General features: G+C 37.8%; 1 protein-coding gene across 1 annotated transcript in view; it reads left to right on the top strand.

The window, feature by feature from the left end:
- The window catches only part of AVEN (apoptosis and caspase activation inhibitor), a 203,379-nt gene that overhangs the window by 103,459 nt on the left and 84,820 nt on the right, over nucleotides 1-15,100 (top strand). The gene's annotated exons all lie outside the window — the stretch shown is intronic.

Here is a 15,100-nt window from a genome sequence, read left to right as displayed (position 1 = left end):
GTAGAAAGTGTACAAGCTCTCTTGTGTCCCTTCTTATAAGGGCACTAATCCCATCAAGGGGACCCCATTCTCATGATCTCTTGTAAACCTGATTACCCTCCAAAGTCCATATCCAATACCATCACATTGGGGGTTAGGATTTCAACATATGAATTTTAGGGGGACACAATTCATAGCAGGATGTTGTTTATTTTTTTCCATATGGCTAACCAGTTGTCCCAGCTTCATTAATTGCATCAGCCTTTCTTTCCCCACTGATTTATAATTGCTATAAAGGTCTATTTTTGGAGGCTTAATTTTTAATCACTGCTTTATCTTTAATTGTACTACTCCCACACTGTCTTTTTTTGTTTTTAACATTTTTATTGGAGTATAATTGCTTTACAATGGTGTGTTAGTTTCTGCTTTATAACAAGGTGAATCAGCTATACATATATATATATATATATATATATCCCCATATCTCTTTTTTCTTGCATCTCCCTCCCACCCTCCCTATCCCACCCCTCTAGGTGGTCACAAAGCACCGAGATGATCTCCCTGTGCTATGTCCCACACTGTCTTAATTATTATAGTTCTATAGTAAGTCTCAATATCTGAGAAGACAAGACTCCACTTTGTTATGCTTTAAAATTGCCTTGGCCATTCTTGGCCCTTCTATGTGAAATTTAGGAGTAGTTAGTTAAATCACACACAAACTAAAAAATAACCCCAAACTTAAGGATTTTGTTTGGATTTGCACTGAATTTATAGATGATTTGGGGTGAACTGACTTCTTTATGATATTGAGTTTTCCCATCCATGATCATGGCACAGACTCCATTTATTCGGCTCTTTTCTATTCTTGAATAACATATTGTAACATTTTTCCACAAGAGTCTTTGACATATTTTAATGTATTTATTCTTAGGTAACTGGTAGTTTTGTTGTTATGGTACATAGGATTTTTTTTATCAATTATATTTTCTAGTTATCAATGGAACAGATATGATTCAGTAACCTTAGAGAACTCTCATTAATTCTTGAGAGTTGTCTGCAAATGCTTTTGCATTTTCCATGTAGGTAGCCGGGTTGTCTGAGTACAAGACGAGTTTTGTTTCTTCCTTTCCACTTCTTACATCTTTGATTTCTTTTTCTTGTCACACTAGTTTTTCCACAGGTTAAATGGAGGCAGCGTTGGAGGGCATCCTTTTTGTTTTCTACTTGATTAGAAATGATTCTAAAGTTTCACCATTATGTATGTTTGTTGAAGATTTTTGATAACTTTTATCAGTTTAAGAAAGTTCCCTTCTATTCCTAATTTTGTTTTTGATTTTTTTTTAATCTTGACAGTGGTTCATTTTATGATTGTGTTTTCAGGAAATTAAATGGTTACTCTTAGACACATTTCTTGCCAGTGGTATTACAAAACTAAATGTGTGACCATATGTTGACTCAGTGAGAATAACTTTTTTAAAAAGTAGAATAATAATCTCTCAAACAGTCTTAAACATTTATGGTACATTATAGAAAATTTGGAAAATACTCAAACACATTTAAGGAAGTAAAAATTAGTTCATTGTAAATGTCTCAAAATTTTCAGTTTGTGCATTTGTGGTTCAAAACAGGAGAAAATACAACCATCAGAATACATGAATCATGTCTGCACATTATTTATTACCACGGAATCATAGCACTTTGGTGGATCACACCACTTCTGAAAAGGGCGTAAGTGACATCTGTTTCAGTTTTCTATTTTATAGATGAACAACCTGAAAATCAGAAATTATTTCTTGGATTTGGCATGGGTATGATTACTTTCAAAGTAAATAATATTTCAGACCTATACTTTGCCAGGCAGTGTGCTATCTGCTTTACATACATGATTTCATTGATTTTTACTCAACTGTATGACATAGGTATTCTCATTTACCCTTTACAGTTGAGGAAACTGAGGTTTAGGATTTAGGTGGGTAACTTCCTGAGTTACACAATCAGAAAGTGGTAGAAACAGAGTTTGAAACCACGACTTTCTGATAATAGAGCCCGTGTTCTTTACGTTACTTCCTTTCTGAGAGACCATGTAACCAGGATACTTGGTAAATACATTATATTCAGGTTGTGTCTATAGTGTATTGATTTCACGGTGCCAAGAGTTAAGTATATTCACTGTTCACCAGTTAGTTGTCATCTTTGGTGAGGATGTTAGTATGCTGCTGGGAGAGCCAACTTAACAGAGAGACCGCCAGGAAGGGGGCCAGCTGACATTTGTATTGCTCAGAATGGCTGTCCAGAGCTATTCTGAGGTAGATCAATATAAAAAAAACAAAATAGAGTCAACCTGGGCATAGATGACACTTTGTGAGATTTTTGTCCCTCCCTCACCCCCACAAATTCTTTTCTATTCTTTGGGTTCCTAGAAGAATTGCTTGAAATCTAGCTCCTGAAGATCTTCTTAATCACGTTATCTTAATTTTATTAGGTACTTCTGTTAAGTAATAGATTGAGCCTCAGCAATGAACAAAGAGGGATTTCTTTAGCAAGGAAAATTCCTTTTCTTAAACCAGTCTTTTACCATTATGGGTCCTTCTTTTTGCTGTTGCTTATTTTTTATTCTAAACATGTTTGATAAGTAGAATCTAGGTTGGTTGATCTGTCTTAATAACTTGTGATCCAAATCTTCATTGCAAGAGGAAAATCACTTATTAACTGACTTGGTGATTTTTTTTTTAAATTCAAATAACATTTTGAATGAGCCTTCACTACTTTCTCTTTCAAATACTTTTAGAACCTTTTCTGACACTGGGAAGGTACATATTTAAGATTATGTGTAGCCATAAAAAGTATGTTGGCCATACACATTTAACAGATTTGCACACTTATTATTTTATTTAGTCTGCTTTATGATTGATTTTTTTTTTTTTTTTTTTTAGAAGAGTGAAATCATCTCTCATAGTACCTTTAGCAAGTTTGGGTCTTTGAGGTTATTTTGGAGACAGGACCATTTGATTCCTCTAGAACAAAGATTTCCCCATTCTTAGATGCCTTAATTCTACAAGATGGTAATGTCTTGACTCTACAATTTAATTGTCATGAACTTTCTTTTGATTTCTCACTTTTGGCTTTTAAAAAGGGACAGATAGCTTCTCACTGAGACCTTTATCACAGCCAGTGTTAATATGTGACTAGTGATGCTAGAAAGTGACTGAATCATAGGCCACATCTCATCAGTATTGTAAAGTTAACTGGGGAGTGGGGTGAGTCTATGGGAAAACAATGGTCATTTTAACAGATTGAACTTTACAGTTGAAAAAATTAATTTTCTAGTCTGTATTCTAGACTTGTGAGGTTCACAGCCATTTGATAAAGATATGGACAGGATGTTCTTTTGTGTCATGGTGACGATAGCCCAGCTTCCTCTCTTGTAGCTCCTCATCCTGTAATGACTACTGAAATACTGAAGCTTTTGTTATTGGCCACTATATAGTTGCCATATATCCTGGCCTAGAGTTTCTCTTCATCTCCACATGGAGTCAGACAGATAACTCTGATCTAAGCTTGTTCTCTCAGAGCTTCACAGCCTTGTTCCTGCTTCTGAAACACCATTCTACTCCAGCATTGTGTAGACAAGAGCTGTCTTTGGAATACGTCCTACTCCTCTCCAGTGATGCAGAGTGATTGTGAGCTGCTTAGAATAACCTTTGTTGTTCTGGAGCTGCAGGCTCTGAGAAGGAACGTGATTCTTTCAGAGTTCCCTTCATCTCAAGCTCTGGTTAATCATGTTCTGTCTTGTAAAGGCGGTGCTTGAGGCAGTGGCTTTCAAACTGTTTTGAATAGGATCCAAGTAAGAAATACAGTTTATATTGCCACCCCTTCTCCCCACACACCAGAAATAAGACTCATGATATCTTATATTTACTACATGCAATGTCTTTGATATATCCTACTATTTATTTAATTTGAAAATGCCTTCTATATTGATTTAACAAAACACTAATACGCCAAGACTTGCAATTTAAAAACAATACTGACTTAAGGAGACCATTTATCATTTTCCTTCCTAATTGCTTATTATTCCTGTTACAGTTTAACTTCCTCATGGAAATAATCTTCCCAAACTGTGTACCTTGTGATGTAGTGGACATAACACATTGTTTTTCTCAAACTCTTTGTCTTCTGTGTGTGCATATGTAACTGACAAGATGCCTTTTCAACTGTATGCCTTTTCAACATGCGTGTCCTTTGGTGGAAATGGAGACTCCAAACTATTTTGTTGATTTAGAGGTAGTAGTTATGAACTTGCCAGATTGAATATATGTTATTGAATAGTGTATATTACAAAGAGGACCAGAGGTTCTCAGAACTTGTTTCTATTCTTCAGATTTTTGCTCATTCATGTCAGTAGATGTAGCTTGCTTATACCATCTAACGCTACTCTTAGTGGCTTGCATCCTTTTTAAAAAAATATTTATTTATTTATTTGGCTGTGCTGGGTCTTAGCTGCAGCACGCAGGATCTTTAGTTGCGGCGTGCAGGAAATTTAGTTGTGGCATGCGAACTCTTAGTTGCAGCATCTGGGATCTAGTTCCCTGACCAGGTATCGAACCTGGGCCTGTGCATTGGGAGCACACAGTCTTAGCCACTGGACAACCAGGGAAGTCCCTAGTGGCTTGCATCTTGACCTGGTAAGATATACTTAGTGACTTAGTGATTTTCAAATTTTTACATGCTGAGAGTCTGTTCAAACTAACCTTATAGGATGCTAGATAGTATTTACTTCTCATTATGATTTATTTCCCGGGAGAGCAATGTCATCTCAGAATCAAGCTTATTCAAGTAAGTGTGAACTGGATGTTTTATTGTTTCTCCGATCCCTCTCTTCTGTTAGAGGGATTACTTTGACTATGATGAGCTATTTTCTCTGTGGCAAATTAGCTATGCTTCTAGATGTGAGAAAGGAATCTTTCTAACCAGTTAGATCTTGTATTCTGCTTACTACATGAATTCTAATGACCAATCTCTTTATTAAGAAAAAAAGAGATGAAAGGAAATATTTAAAATTAAATACTTAATTTTGCTGTAATACTGTTTATTTTAATGAATTTAATGAAAATATTCAGTGCAGTTTCTTTTTGGCAAATAAATAAACAGGTTTAAAAAGGTGTCTTTCTTAATTTGATGCTCACATGCTGACTGAAATAACTTCAAAATAAATCCATACAAATGATCCTATAAATGGAATGCAATATTTAAATTTCAGTATTTGAAAGCTGCCTTTCTTTAAGTGAAGAGTGATAATGGTTTATGATTCAGGCTGTAGATAATTTACTCATTGTTTATACCATACCTGTCATTGTAGTCATTCTGGAAGAAAAGCACCTTTTTGTAACTTCTATTTTTTCTAAGGAGTGGGTGGTATATGCAAGTAAAATATAGGATCTGCCCAGGGAAGAAAAGGGGATGTTTAAAAATCATGAAATCGTGGTTATTATGATTATCATGCAATCTGCCCTTAGTATTTCTTAAATTATAACAGATTGCTTTTCATTCAGAATTTCATATTCAATGTGATATTCTTAATTTTGGGTCTAAGTGACTATTTCTACAGCATTTTACATTTAGCAAAAAAGTATTTATAGGCTGTTTCATGTGAAAGGGGGAATATTTTGCTTAAAGAGTTGTGGACTATAATTTACGCATATTTTATTCATGCTAACATTCTTTTGTAGAAAGTCTCTTTATGTCTAGGACCTTACTTTTTCTTGGCTTAAACTGGACTTGAAATCAGTATTTGGTTAATAAACTGTCATTAAGGATTACTAAAGTGGTTCTTTGTCGCAGATGGACTCAAAATAGTCCTCGTGTCATGGTTTACGTCTTGTCTCTAGTGGCGAGGTGTCAAGATGCTATCCTGAATCAGATCTTTATTCCCTCAATAAAATCTTCTCAACTTTGGAACATGGTTCTGCTTACTCCTAAAAGATTAGGAAATCACAGACAGAGGGACAGAGAAAGATAACAGAAGGTTATTTGTAAAATGATGGAATGTATTTGTTAATTTTTTCGGTTGTCCTGGGGACTTACCATGTCATATTGGGACAGTTACTTAATCTGCTCATCAAGATGCTGGTGCATTTACAGGACCCCTTTGGTATGTTTCAAGCAGATGCTTGATTTGCAGCACTTATGAAGAAAGGACTGGACGGATTTTTTTTTTTTTTTTTTTTTTTTTTTTGTTAGCAGCAGTTGTGCCAGTTATAACCGAGCATACTTTAGTCATCAGTCTGTTATCATATACTTTTTATTCATTTCGCTAGTAGTTTAATGCCTTATGTTCCTATTTGTTCTGAATAAATTTCCCTTCTCAGATATGTGAAGATTAGACTGATCTGCTTCACTGTGTATTTAGGGACACCGTGTTTCCCATTTATCACCTGCTGCTAACCTTCAGCAGTAGAATTAAATTGACATTTGTTAAAGGCTGTTTTGATCTGTCTTTGAAAAGGGTAGTAAAGAGTAATTAGTCACAGTAATGACTCCCCCCTCCCCATTTTGTGTGCAATTTTAGGTTGCTTGCTGAAACAGATTCTAATTTTGTAATGGTGGTAGAGAATTCTTGCTTTAGTTTCATGGTTTGTTTAAACAATTAAAAATCTGATGAATCCTTGAAGCATGTGTAAATTCAGCAGCCTTGAAAACTAGCCTCCTTTTTTTTTTTTTTCTTGCCCACAAGGCTGGCACCAGCACCCGTCCTGCAGTGTTTTTCCTTTTTTCCCTTGACCCAGAGGTTGGCCCCAGTCCTGTCTGTTGAAAGAGTGTCTACAGCTATGTGGTGGGGACAGCTTGCTTGAAATCATCGCTCAAGATAGGAAGTCAGGACATTGGCAGTATGACTTGAACTTTCCTGGGTGACTGAGTTTAGCATTACAGTGCCTCAGTGACTAACAGTCAACATAAAGACCTGGGAGGTAATAACATGAGTATGGGAGGGCAGAATGCATCAAAGAGCAGGTAAGACTCAGGTGCTAAGACTGATAGAAACATGTATGCTTTATATGCTGGGCATAATTGATTATTCTGGGTCGGGCATCCCATTCTGCACATCCATGGTCCTAAAGCTCCACCAAGAGCACGTTTTCTCTCTCCCCCAATCAGCTGCTTCTTGGAGAGCGCTCTGCCCGTTTTACTGTTCCTCATCATTCAGCTTCAAACTCCCGTACTGTGTATTAGACCTCAAGATGCATTCTTCAGTCTAGGCTTGCTGGCCGCGTCACTCCCTACCTCGGATTCTCTCATGGCCACCTTTGCTGCCACCCTTACAGCCCTGCCCGCCTCGGTTGGTCTCCTGCTTTCACCTTGCTGGCCTTACTTCTGTCAAATTTGGGAACACCCTAACCTCTTAGGTTTCTTTCATAACATGAGTTGTAAGACTCCAGAGCTTTCCAGTTTTCTCACGCAGAGACTCACCTTTGAATTGACAGCGCTTGGTAAACAGTTTGTTTTTGTCTTTGTTGCAGTGGTTTATCATGAGTTTCATGGAATGTTTTTTTTAACAGTAGTACCAGCGCATTATCGAATGGAGAGGACTTCCATTTTGACTAAGTGTTGAAGACAACCACATCTTGAGCTTACAGCTTTACTCGTTTGCTGGTTGGAAGACTTTGGCATGGATTAGCTCCTGCCTTGATACATTTCAGACCTTGATTCCACTCCACTACCCACAGACTTCATCACCAGGTCTGGAAGGACACGCAGGGACGTTTGTGTGTACGGGGATTGCTGAAAGCTATCCCTGTACCAAGACGGTCGGCACTACAGAAGTGACTGCAAACCACATGCACCCATCCCACTAAATCCTAACTGTGTCTCCAATTCACATTCCCTTTATCCAAATCCCTCAAAGGCCCAGAGCCACACCAAAGCTGCCCCATGCAAGGGAAAGTATGAAATCAGAGTAGAAAGAAAGGGTGCTCTTAACAGATTGCAGTTAAGATATCTTACTCTCACATCCGACCGCATGAATATGTTCCTAGGCTTCCCAGGGCCTTGGAAGGAGCCTGTGCGAGTGGGAAGCCCCGAAGTATAACCTTCATTAGGTTTCTTGTAAACTGCCTCTGGCCATTCCTAGGCTCTGTCAGGAGCCCTTAACATATTATCTCGTTTAATCCTCAGGACAACACTACGAGTTAGGTGCCATTATAATTCTCAATTTAAAGAGGAGAAATCTGAGGCACGGAGACTTTAAATAACCTGCCACCACCAATCAGTAGTAGAGCTGGGATTAAAGCTCAGGCTGCCCAGTCCGAGTCCTTCACCTACTGCACCCCGTCTCAATCCTGGTAGAGCTGCCATAATCCTGACCCAACGTAGAAGGTCAGCTTGTTCTTGTCTTTGTTGCAGTGGAACAAAGGAAACCTTCCAGTGTACTTAGATGGATGTCTTCTGTTTTTCCTATTGTAAGAAGGCTGTGTAAAAGAGAAAGATTCATAGAAGAGAGGCTACAATAAAAGAAGTGATAAATAGCATTCCTAAGAAAATAAGAGTTCAGACTGTTTAGCCAGGGAGAGGGCAGTTATTGAAAAGCTACTTAATTTTACTGTGTTTTCTAAAGAAGTTCTTCTTTTCACATTTTTGATGTTTACAGTCAATATGTGCTTTACAGATACATATAGGTGACATATTTCTCCCACACCCCCATCTGAAAAGCTGTTTTTAAACTGATGATACAAATGAAAATGGTGTCTTGCAAAAACAACACATACAGGGTTGCTAGAAAAACTATTGTCCAATATCTTCATTTGCTGAAAAGGAATAATTAAAAGGAAATAGGTTAAGTAATATAGGAGGAGTTTCATTAAACCTAAGAAACGCTTTCTTAATGATGATCTTAGACCACTGCACCAAAAAGGTATAGAATGTCAGTTTCTCAAGGTATATAAATATGATTAAGAGCTTTCCATTTCCAATATGCTAAGGGTTGAATTCTAGCTATGGTTTGGAAAACTTCCCTGTCACTTAAGAGAGATTTAGCACATAAACTAACTTTGCTATGGCACCTTTTTAGATAACAGTCTCTTTTATTGTGTACCTCATTCACTGCAGTCTTACTGCTTTATAGTATTCGGCTCTCACCTGTGCTTATGTGCAGGAATCACCTTTAAGTATCTCATACATTTAACAACCACTAACCTACAACCCTATCTTAGAAGCCCTGCCTTATGGTTCCGATGGCCAGCAGTACCACTGCAGTGCTGCCACTGTAGTGACTGGAGCATAAGAGAAATTAATGGCAGTAGAATGGTCCCACTCTTCTTTTACCCATCCCTTCAACCAAAGTGTCATAGATAGACATCAAAGACTTCCTTCTTTGTCAGTTTTATTATACCTTAGTCCTGTTGGGATCAGGTGAGCAGCCCTGGTTTTGCCTTAAAGGAAGGTATCAGAAGGGAAATTTGAAGGCAGCTTTCTCTCCATCCACTCTCAGCACTAATCATTTATCCTTCTGGGACTCTGTAAAAATTATATTCTTAGGTGGGATGGAGTGGTACTTTTTATGGTAATTGTTTTAGGGAATCATCAGGGGGAAGATCCAAGGGGCTTGTGTGAAGTCATCACCGAGTTGCTTTATAAACCAGAAGATAATGTAAAAGTTAACATAGTTGACTTCGAATTTAATGAAGGATGAGTTTCAATTCTAATTTTGACATGAACAATTAAATATTTTTTTTAAAACATGGTTTTTTTTTACCATAGGGGTGTTTGTGTTAAGGAGTTTAAAAAAGACATTTAATCACAGTTATATAATTTATGTTGCAAACATAACTTATAGCTTTTAAAATATAGAATCACATATTTTCTCTATTTAATTCAGAGTAGAAACAAATCGTTTCAATTATTTCTTGCCTACCTCCTTCTTCAAACAATGCCAATAATTCTGGATCCATGATAACAGTGGAATGTTCAACAAGAGAAGCAGGAGTGTGTTCTGAATGCTTACACCTGTATAACTTTAATGTTTCAAAATGCTTTGAAAAATTCCAGGAGCATATTCATTAAAATAATAGAAGACAATCATAGTAAAATATTTAAAATGATGTGCTATGAAAAACATAGTATGAGGTATGATTTAATGTAGTGGAAGATTCCCAGGAGATCTATCAGACTCTGCTGACTGGATCCTGGACAGTGCAGATGTAAAACGTTTCCATCATTGCAGAAAGTTCTTCTGGACGGCGCTGCTCTTGAGAGTTGTGTTAAATCTAACAGCCTCTCACTGACTACCTAATAATCACGTACAGGTCTCTAGGGCTTTGTAAATGACCTCATCTCATACTTTATGTAGAGCTGGCCCTCTGATCTGAACTCTTTTACCTGTCCTGCCTGCGTTCCTCTCAAAATTTGTGTCATACTTCCATGATCATTTTTAAACTTTTCTGCATATTCACTCAGCTGTTTTCCCCCAAATAGAAGCACCCTTTGCTTCACCTCCTTCCATTTGTCTAAATCCTACCTTATTTCAACTTTTTTAAGGCTCAGTATGTGCTGCTTTATATTATTGAGCAGCTTTGTTACTTTTGAGAGGACAGGGGCCAGACTGTACCCCCAGTCCTCTGCATTCAGTAAGTGGTTGGTGGAGATGAAGATACTCTGCATAACAGGTGCACAGAGTACCACCTGAGGCCCAAATCTGGCCCATTGCCGGCTTTTGTAAATAAAGTTTTATTGGAACACAGCCACGCTCATTTATTTGCTTATTGCCTAAGAGTGCTTTTGCACTGTAACAGTGAGGTAGTAGTTGCAGCAGAGACTAGGTAACCCATAAAGCCTAAAATATTTACTATTTGTCCCTTTGCCAAAAAAGTTTGCTGATCTTCGCTCCGCATTTGTGCATTTGTAACATCGCAGGCTCTTACAATGTGGTAGTCACAGAATATCACTTAGTATGCCTAGGTGAAGTAACTGTGATTACTATTCATTAATGCATCTGCTTGACTGTTATTGTACGGTTACATATAATGATCATTAACATTATGGGAGTTAAACACATATTTCAGGGATAGAATGAATTCCCAAGTACTCATTCCTTCAACTGGTAAAACAATGTTTGACTAAATCTTACATTACTAATTCTTTTTTTCTGCCTAATAAGGACGTTTCATTGAACTGGAACAAAAGCATGGTAATTACCAAGCTTATATCCCCTTCTTTTCAGCATATCCCTTTTTAATGTAGTTTGCCTTAATCTTGTAAAAAAAACTTGCTAATTATTGTATAAAATTTGTATCCGTAAAATATGTGTTCTTAGGTTAACTCAGAAAGTGTAAGATTTATTTTAAATTGATATTTATTAAACATATATATGATACTGTTGAGAATACCCGTAAAGCAGATGTAAATTTAACATTCATTCATTCACTCATTTATTCCTAACGAAACTTTGAACTTCGTACAGGGAATTGGGAATGTCCTGAGGATATGGTCACAGGACAAAAAAAAGGAGGAACATTTAAGTATCGAAAGTAAAGCAGAAAACAACATTTCGTGAAATAAGCTGTTCAGAAGAGAAGGCCTCTGGGATAACACAGAGGATTCGATTGTCAAATCAGATTCACAAGAATCAGATCTTACCTCCCATTAGGCTTTACTAATAATGTTTTAAGGGTAGAGGTGGTCCTGAGGCAGGCAAAGCATGATGAGGACCAGGACTGCCCACCACCCCCACCCCGGCCAACGACTCCCCAGGTCCCCTCTGGCTGTATGAGGATCCTCTGATCCGCATTTAAGGTACCACATCTCTAAGCAACGCCTGTGGTGTGTTAGTACACTGTTTCCATTGGGAAGCATTTCTGTTTTGTACTCTGATGGTGACAAAACTTATGTGACATATTTTCCAAGGGAGTATACTCCATAAATTCAAAGATTCCAGATTTGTTAACCATAAGTGACCCTAGACAGATTAGGTATATCCTGCTAAAATGATTCCATACATAAGGACTCTGTTGCTAATAAACATCATTAGATTTTTTTTTGGTTAAGAGCTCTGATACTAGTTGATTACAAGAAGACCTGACCAGGTTAACTGCCCTCTTTCTTTGCTAGGGCATTTCCACACCCCAGTCCCCCCCAGCCCGCAAAGGGAGAAGATGACTTATAGGCTTGCTGCTAACCAGATCTTCCCAGTCTCTCTCCCTAGCCTTTCCCTCCCCCTCCTTGCCGCCCCTGCTCACATACAAACATTTGTGCTGTGGAAGCTGATAACAGACCTGAAAGAGGAGGTCGGATGATAAAGCCATGTCAGGCAGCGTGTGCCCTGAGGTCTTCTTTTGTTCTTTTTTTCTTAACACTTATGGAGCTTTGTGGATGTGCTTACATTTTGAGTATGATTCTTGTACCTGTATTTTCAGGATAGGAAGACAAATGAATCTTTCTCTCAGTCCTCACTATGTCATTGCTTTCTCACCATTTCTGCTGCCACTCTGCGGGCTGTAGTTTAAATATCTTCTCCCATCATTTTTAGGCGATGCAATCTGGTCCCAACTTACCTTTCCAACTCTCTTGGTTTCCATTTTCCTAAAGAACCCTCCTGGCCAACGAGAGGGAACCACTTCTACCACCAACATGGTTCCCTCACGCCTGTGACTTCTGGTAAGTTCCTTCTGCCACGAATGCCCCTTCTCACTGCAGCCTGAGTTCCACTCCTTTCAATTCCGGATGACATCTCACCTGTCCTGCCAAACTGTTTCTGACTATCAGTTTACAGCAGGCTCTCTTCTGAAATACTAATTGTCACTCTTTGTGTCTGTCGCCTGGAACGTGCCTGTTTTCCTCCCTAATTAGTTTGCGAGCTCCTGAAGGATGGGCACTGTTTTATGTGCATTAGGTATATAGGTACTGTGCTGCAGAGGTTAGTCTGTGTCTATTAGGAGTTGCTTCATGGGTTGAGAGTATTTGAATAATAATAATAATAGTAATAACTTGTGGGCAGGGCCATATTTTTCAAGTTGGTGAGATACTTGTTTTCTTTGTTTTTCCATGTTTTGTGTTTGTTTTTGAAAATCAGACCTGTCAGTCCTGCATGAGGACTGCACTACAGAGGCAGCAGGGTGGTGGGAGTGGAGGACTCTGTAGCCATTACAAATCCCAGGGCCACCAGGATTGCTTGTGTCTGACCTTGAGCGAGTCATATAATCTTCTCTTCCTGAGTTTCCCCATCTGTAAAATGGGGCGATAATAGTACTTACCGCATGTGGTAGCTGTGAAAGTTACGTGAGTAATGTGCGGAGAGTGTAGAACAGTGTCTGGCATGCAGGGGAGCTGCTGCTGCTTTTTGGGTTTTTTTGTCATTGTTGAGATACGAAATGTAAGAGCCAACAGTTTTTCTTTAAATGTCCTAAAATAAGTCAATTGTTCATTGGTGGTTAAGCGGTCGTCAAGTTACTTGCAGAAACTGGTTATGCCTTCAAGAGATTTTGACCACATTTGAAGATGAATTCTGATGCCAGAGGAATTCGTGCTACCTAAACATAAGAAACTTCTCAGGGCACACTGATATCCAAAGCCACATTTTCTGTAATGGAGATCCTGTCTGACTGGACAAGTTTACCCTTCATTAAGCTGTGAGAGCCCCAGAGGCTTAATGAGGTGGCAACAAAGGAGAGTGCTGATGCTAGCCTATTTCTTGAAATGATAACTAACAGCTTCAAAAGAAGTACATGTACAAAGTAAGATGCTGTAGGGTTTTTTTTTTTAATTTGAAAAAAGAGCTGGTGTAGAGAGTGATAAATAGGGGAAGGAAATCGACATGTGGAAATGGAATCCATATTCATTAAGACAAGGAGAACTGGTAAGGAGTGGGGGCTATCTCAGAGCTTATAAAACGTAGTTGTCGTTCTCTAAGCTTTTAGGTATTCAATAATAACTTTATAAGGGCAGAACATGGTAAGGAGGGTGACAGAAGAAGATAGGGGCTCTCAGATCAGCTAACTCAGTGAGATTCTTCTGATTAGTCTTTCAAGAGCCAGATTTTAAGACTGACTGTTAAGAACAGGGGTGGCTATTAAATAGTGAGGTGGAATGTTACTTTGATATACTTATCAACTGAATACAGATTTAAATGATTAAAAGTAAAATACCATTTCCTATCAAATCATTGAATATAAATGAGATGATAATGTTCACTATTGATGAAGGTATAGTGTGAGAGGCATTCTGATTATGTAGTTATTGGCAATGTAATTGATAGAACTGTTCGTTAAAGTATTGTATTAATATGTTTCTAGGTGTAAGAAGTTCTCCCTTTAATAACTTTACTATTCTGACTCTATATTAAGAAATAGAGTATCAGATAGAGATTTATGCATAAGAAAGTTAATTGAATCATTATTTATGATGAAAAAATGGGAAACCTCTACCAATATTGCAATGGTTAAATTGTTTGATAACTATAAAAGGGAACATTATACAGCCATTAAATTTGGGCTGTAGAAGAATACGTGGTAACTTTGAACACATTTGTGATTTAATATTGATTTTAAATGGTGTACTTAGAATGTGTACAATTTATATAAAATTATAAACACGGAGCATGACCGGATGAAAATACAGTGAAGGGTTATCTCAGTATGGTGGAATAACAGGTAATTTTAGTTTTCTGTATGTACTGTATATACTTTATTGAAATTAAAGAACCCTTGTTTTTACTTTTATTATTAGAAAAAATGTTATTAAAAAATCAATGGTTGTACTCTACTGTGGTCTGAGCACCCCCCATCATAGGGCTCTCTAATGGCACATGTCAGTGTAAGCTAATAAACGCACTGTTTCACCAGCAATAAGTATAGCCTGGCACAAAACAGGTGCCCTATAAATGTTCCTTGATTTGAAATTAATCTCTAGGTAGGTTGGACCTAATTACTTTGCCTCTGCCTGTTGGCAGCCTAAAGGAGTGAGAATCTTAATTGTAGAGAGTGTCACTTTTTTTAAAAACTGAAATTCAGTGAAAGGAATTTGGTCACAACAAGTGGTTGAAGCTAGACTTTGTAGAAAAGCATTAAAAATTATCAAGGGCAGGGCTTCCCTGGTGGCGCAGTGGTTGAGAGTCCTCCTGCCGATGCAGGGGATA

The sequence above is a fragment of the Physeter macrocephalus genome, chromosome 11 (genome assembly GCF_002837175.3).
Source record: "Physeter macrocephalus isolate SW-GA chromosome 11, ASM283717v5, whole genome shotgun sequence".
In the NCBI taxonomy this organism is placed as follows: domain Eukaryota; kingdom Metazoa; phylum Chordata; class Mammalia; order Artiodactyla; family Physeteridae; genus Physeter; species Physeter macrocephalus.
Note: the sequence above shows the minus strand (reverse complement) of the source record. Positions and strands in the feature narration are given on the sequence as shown.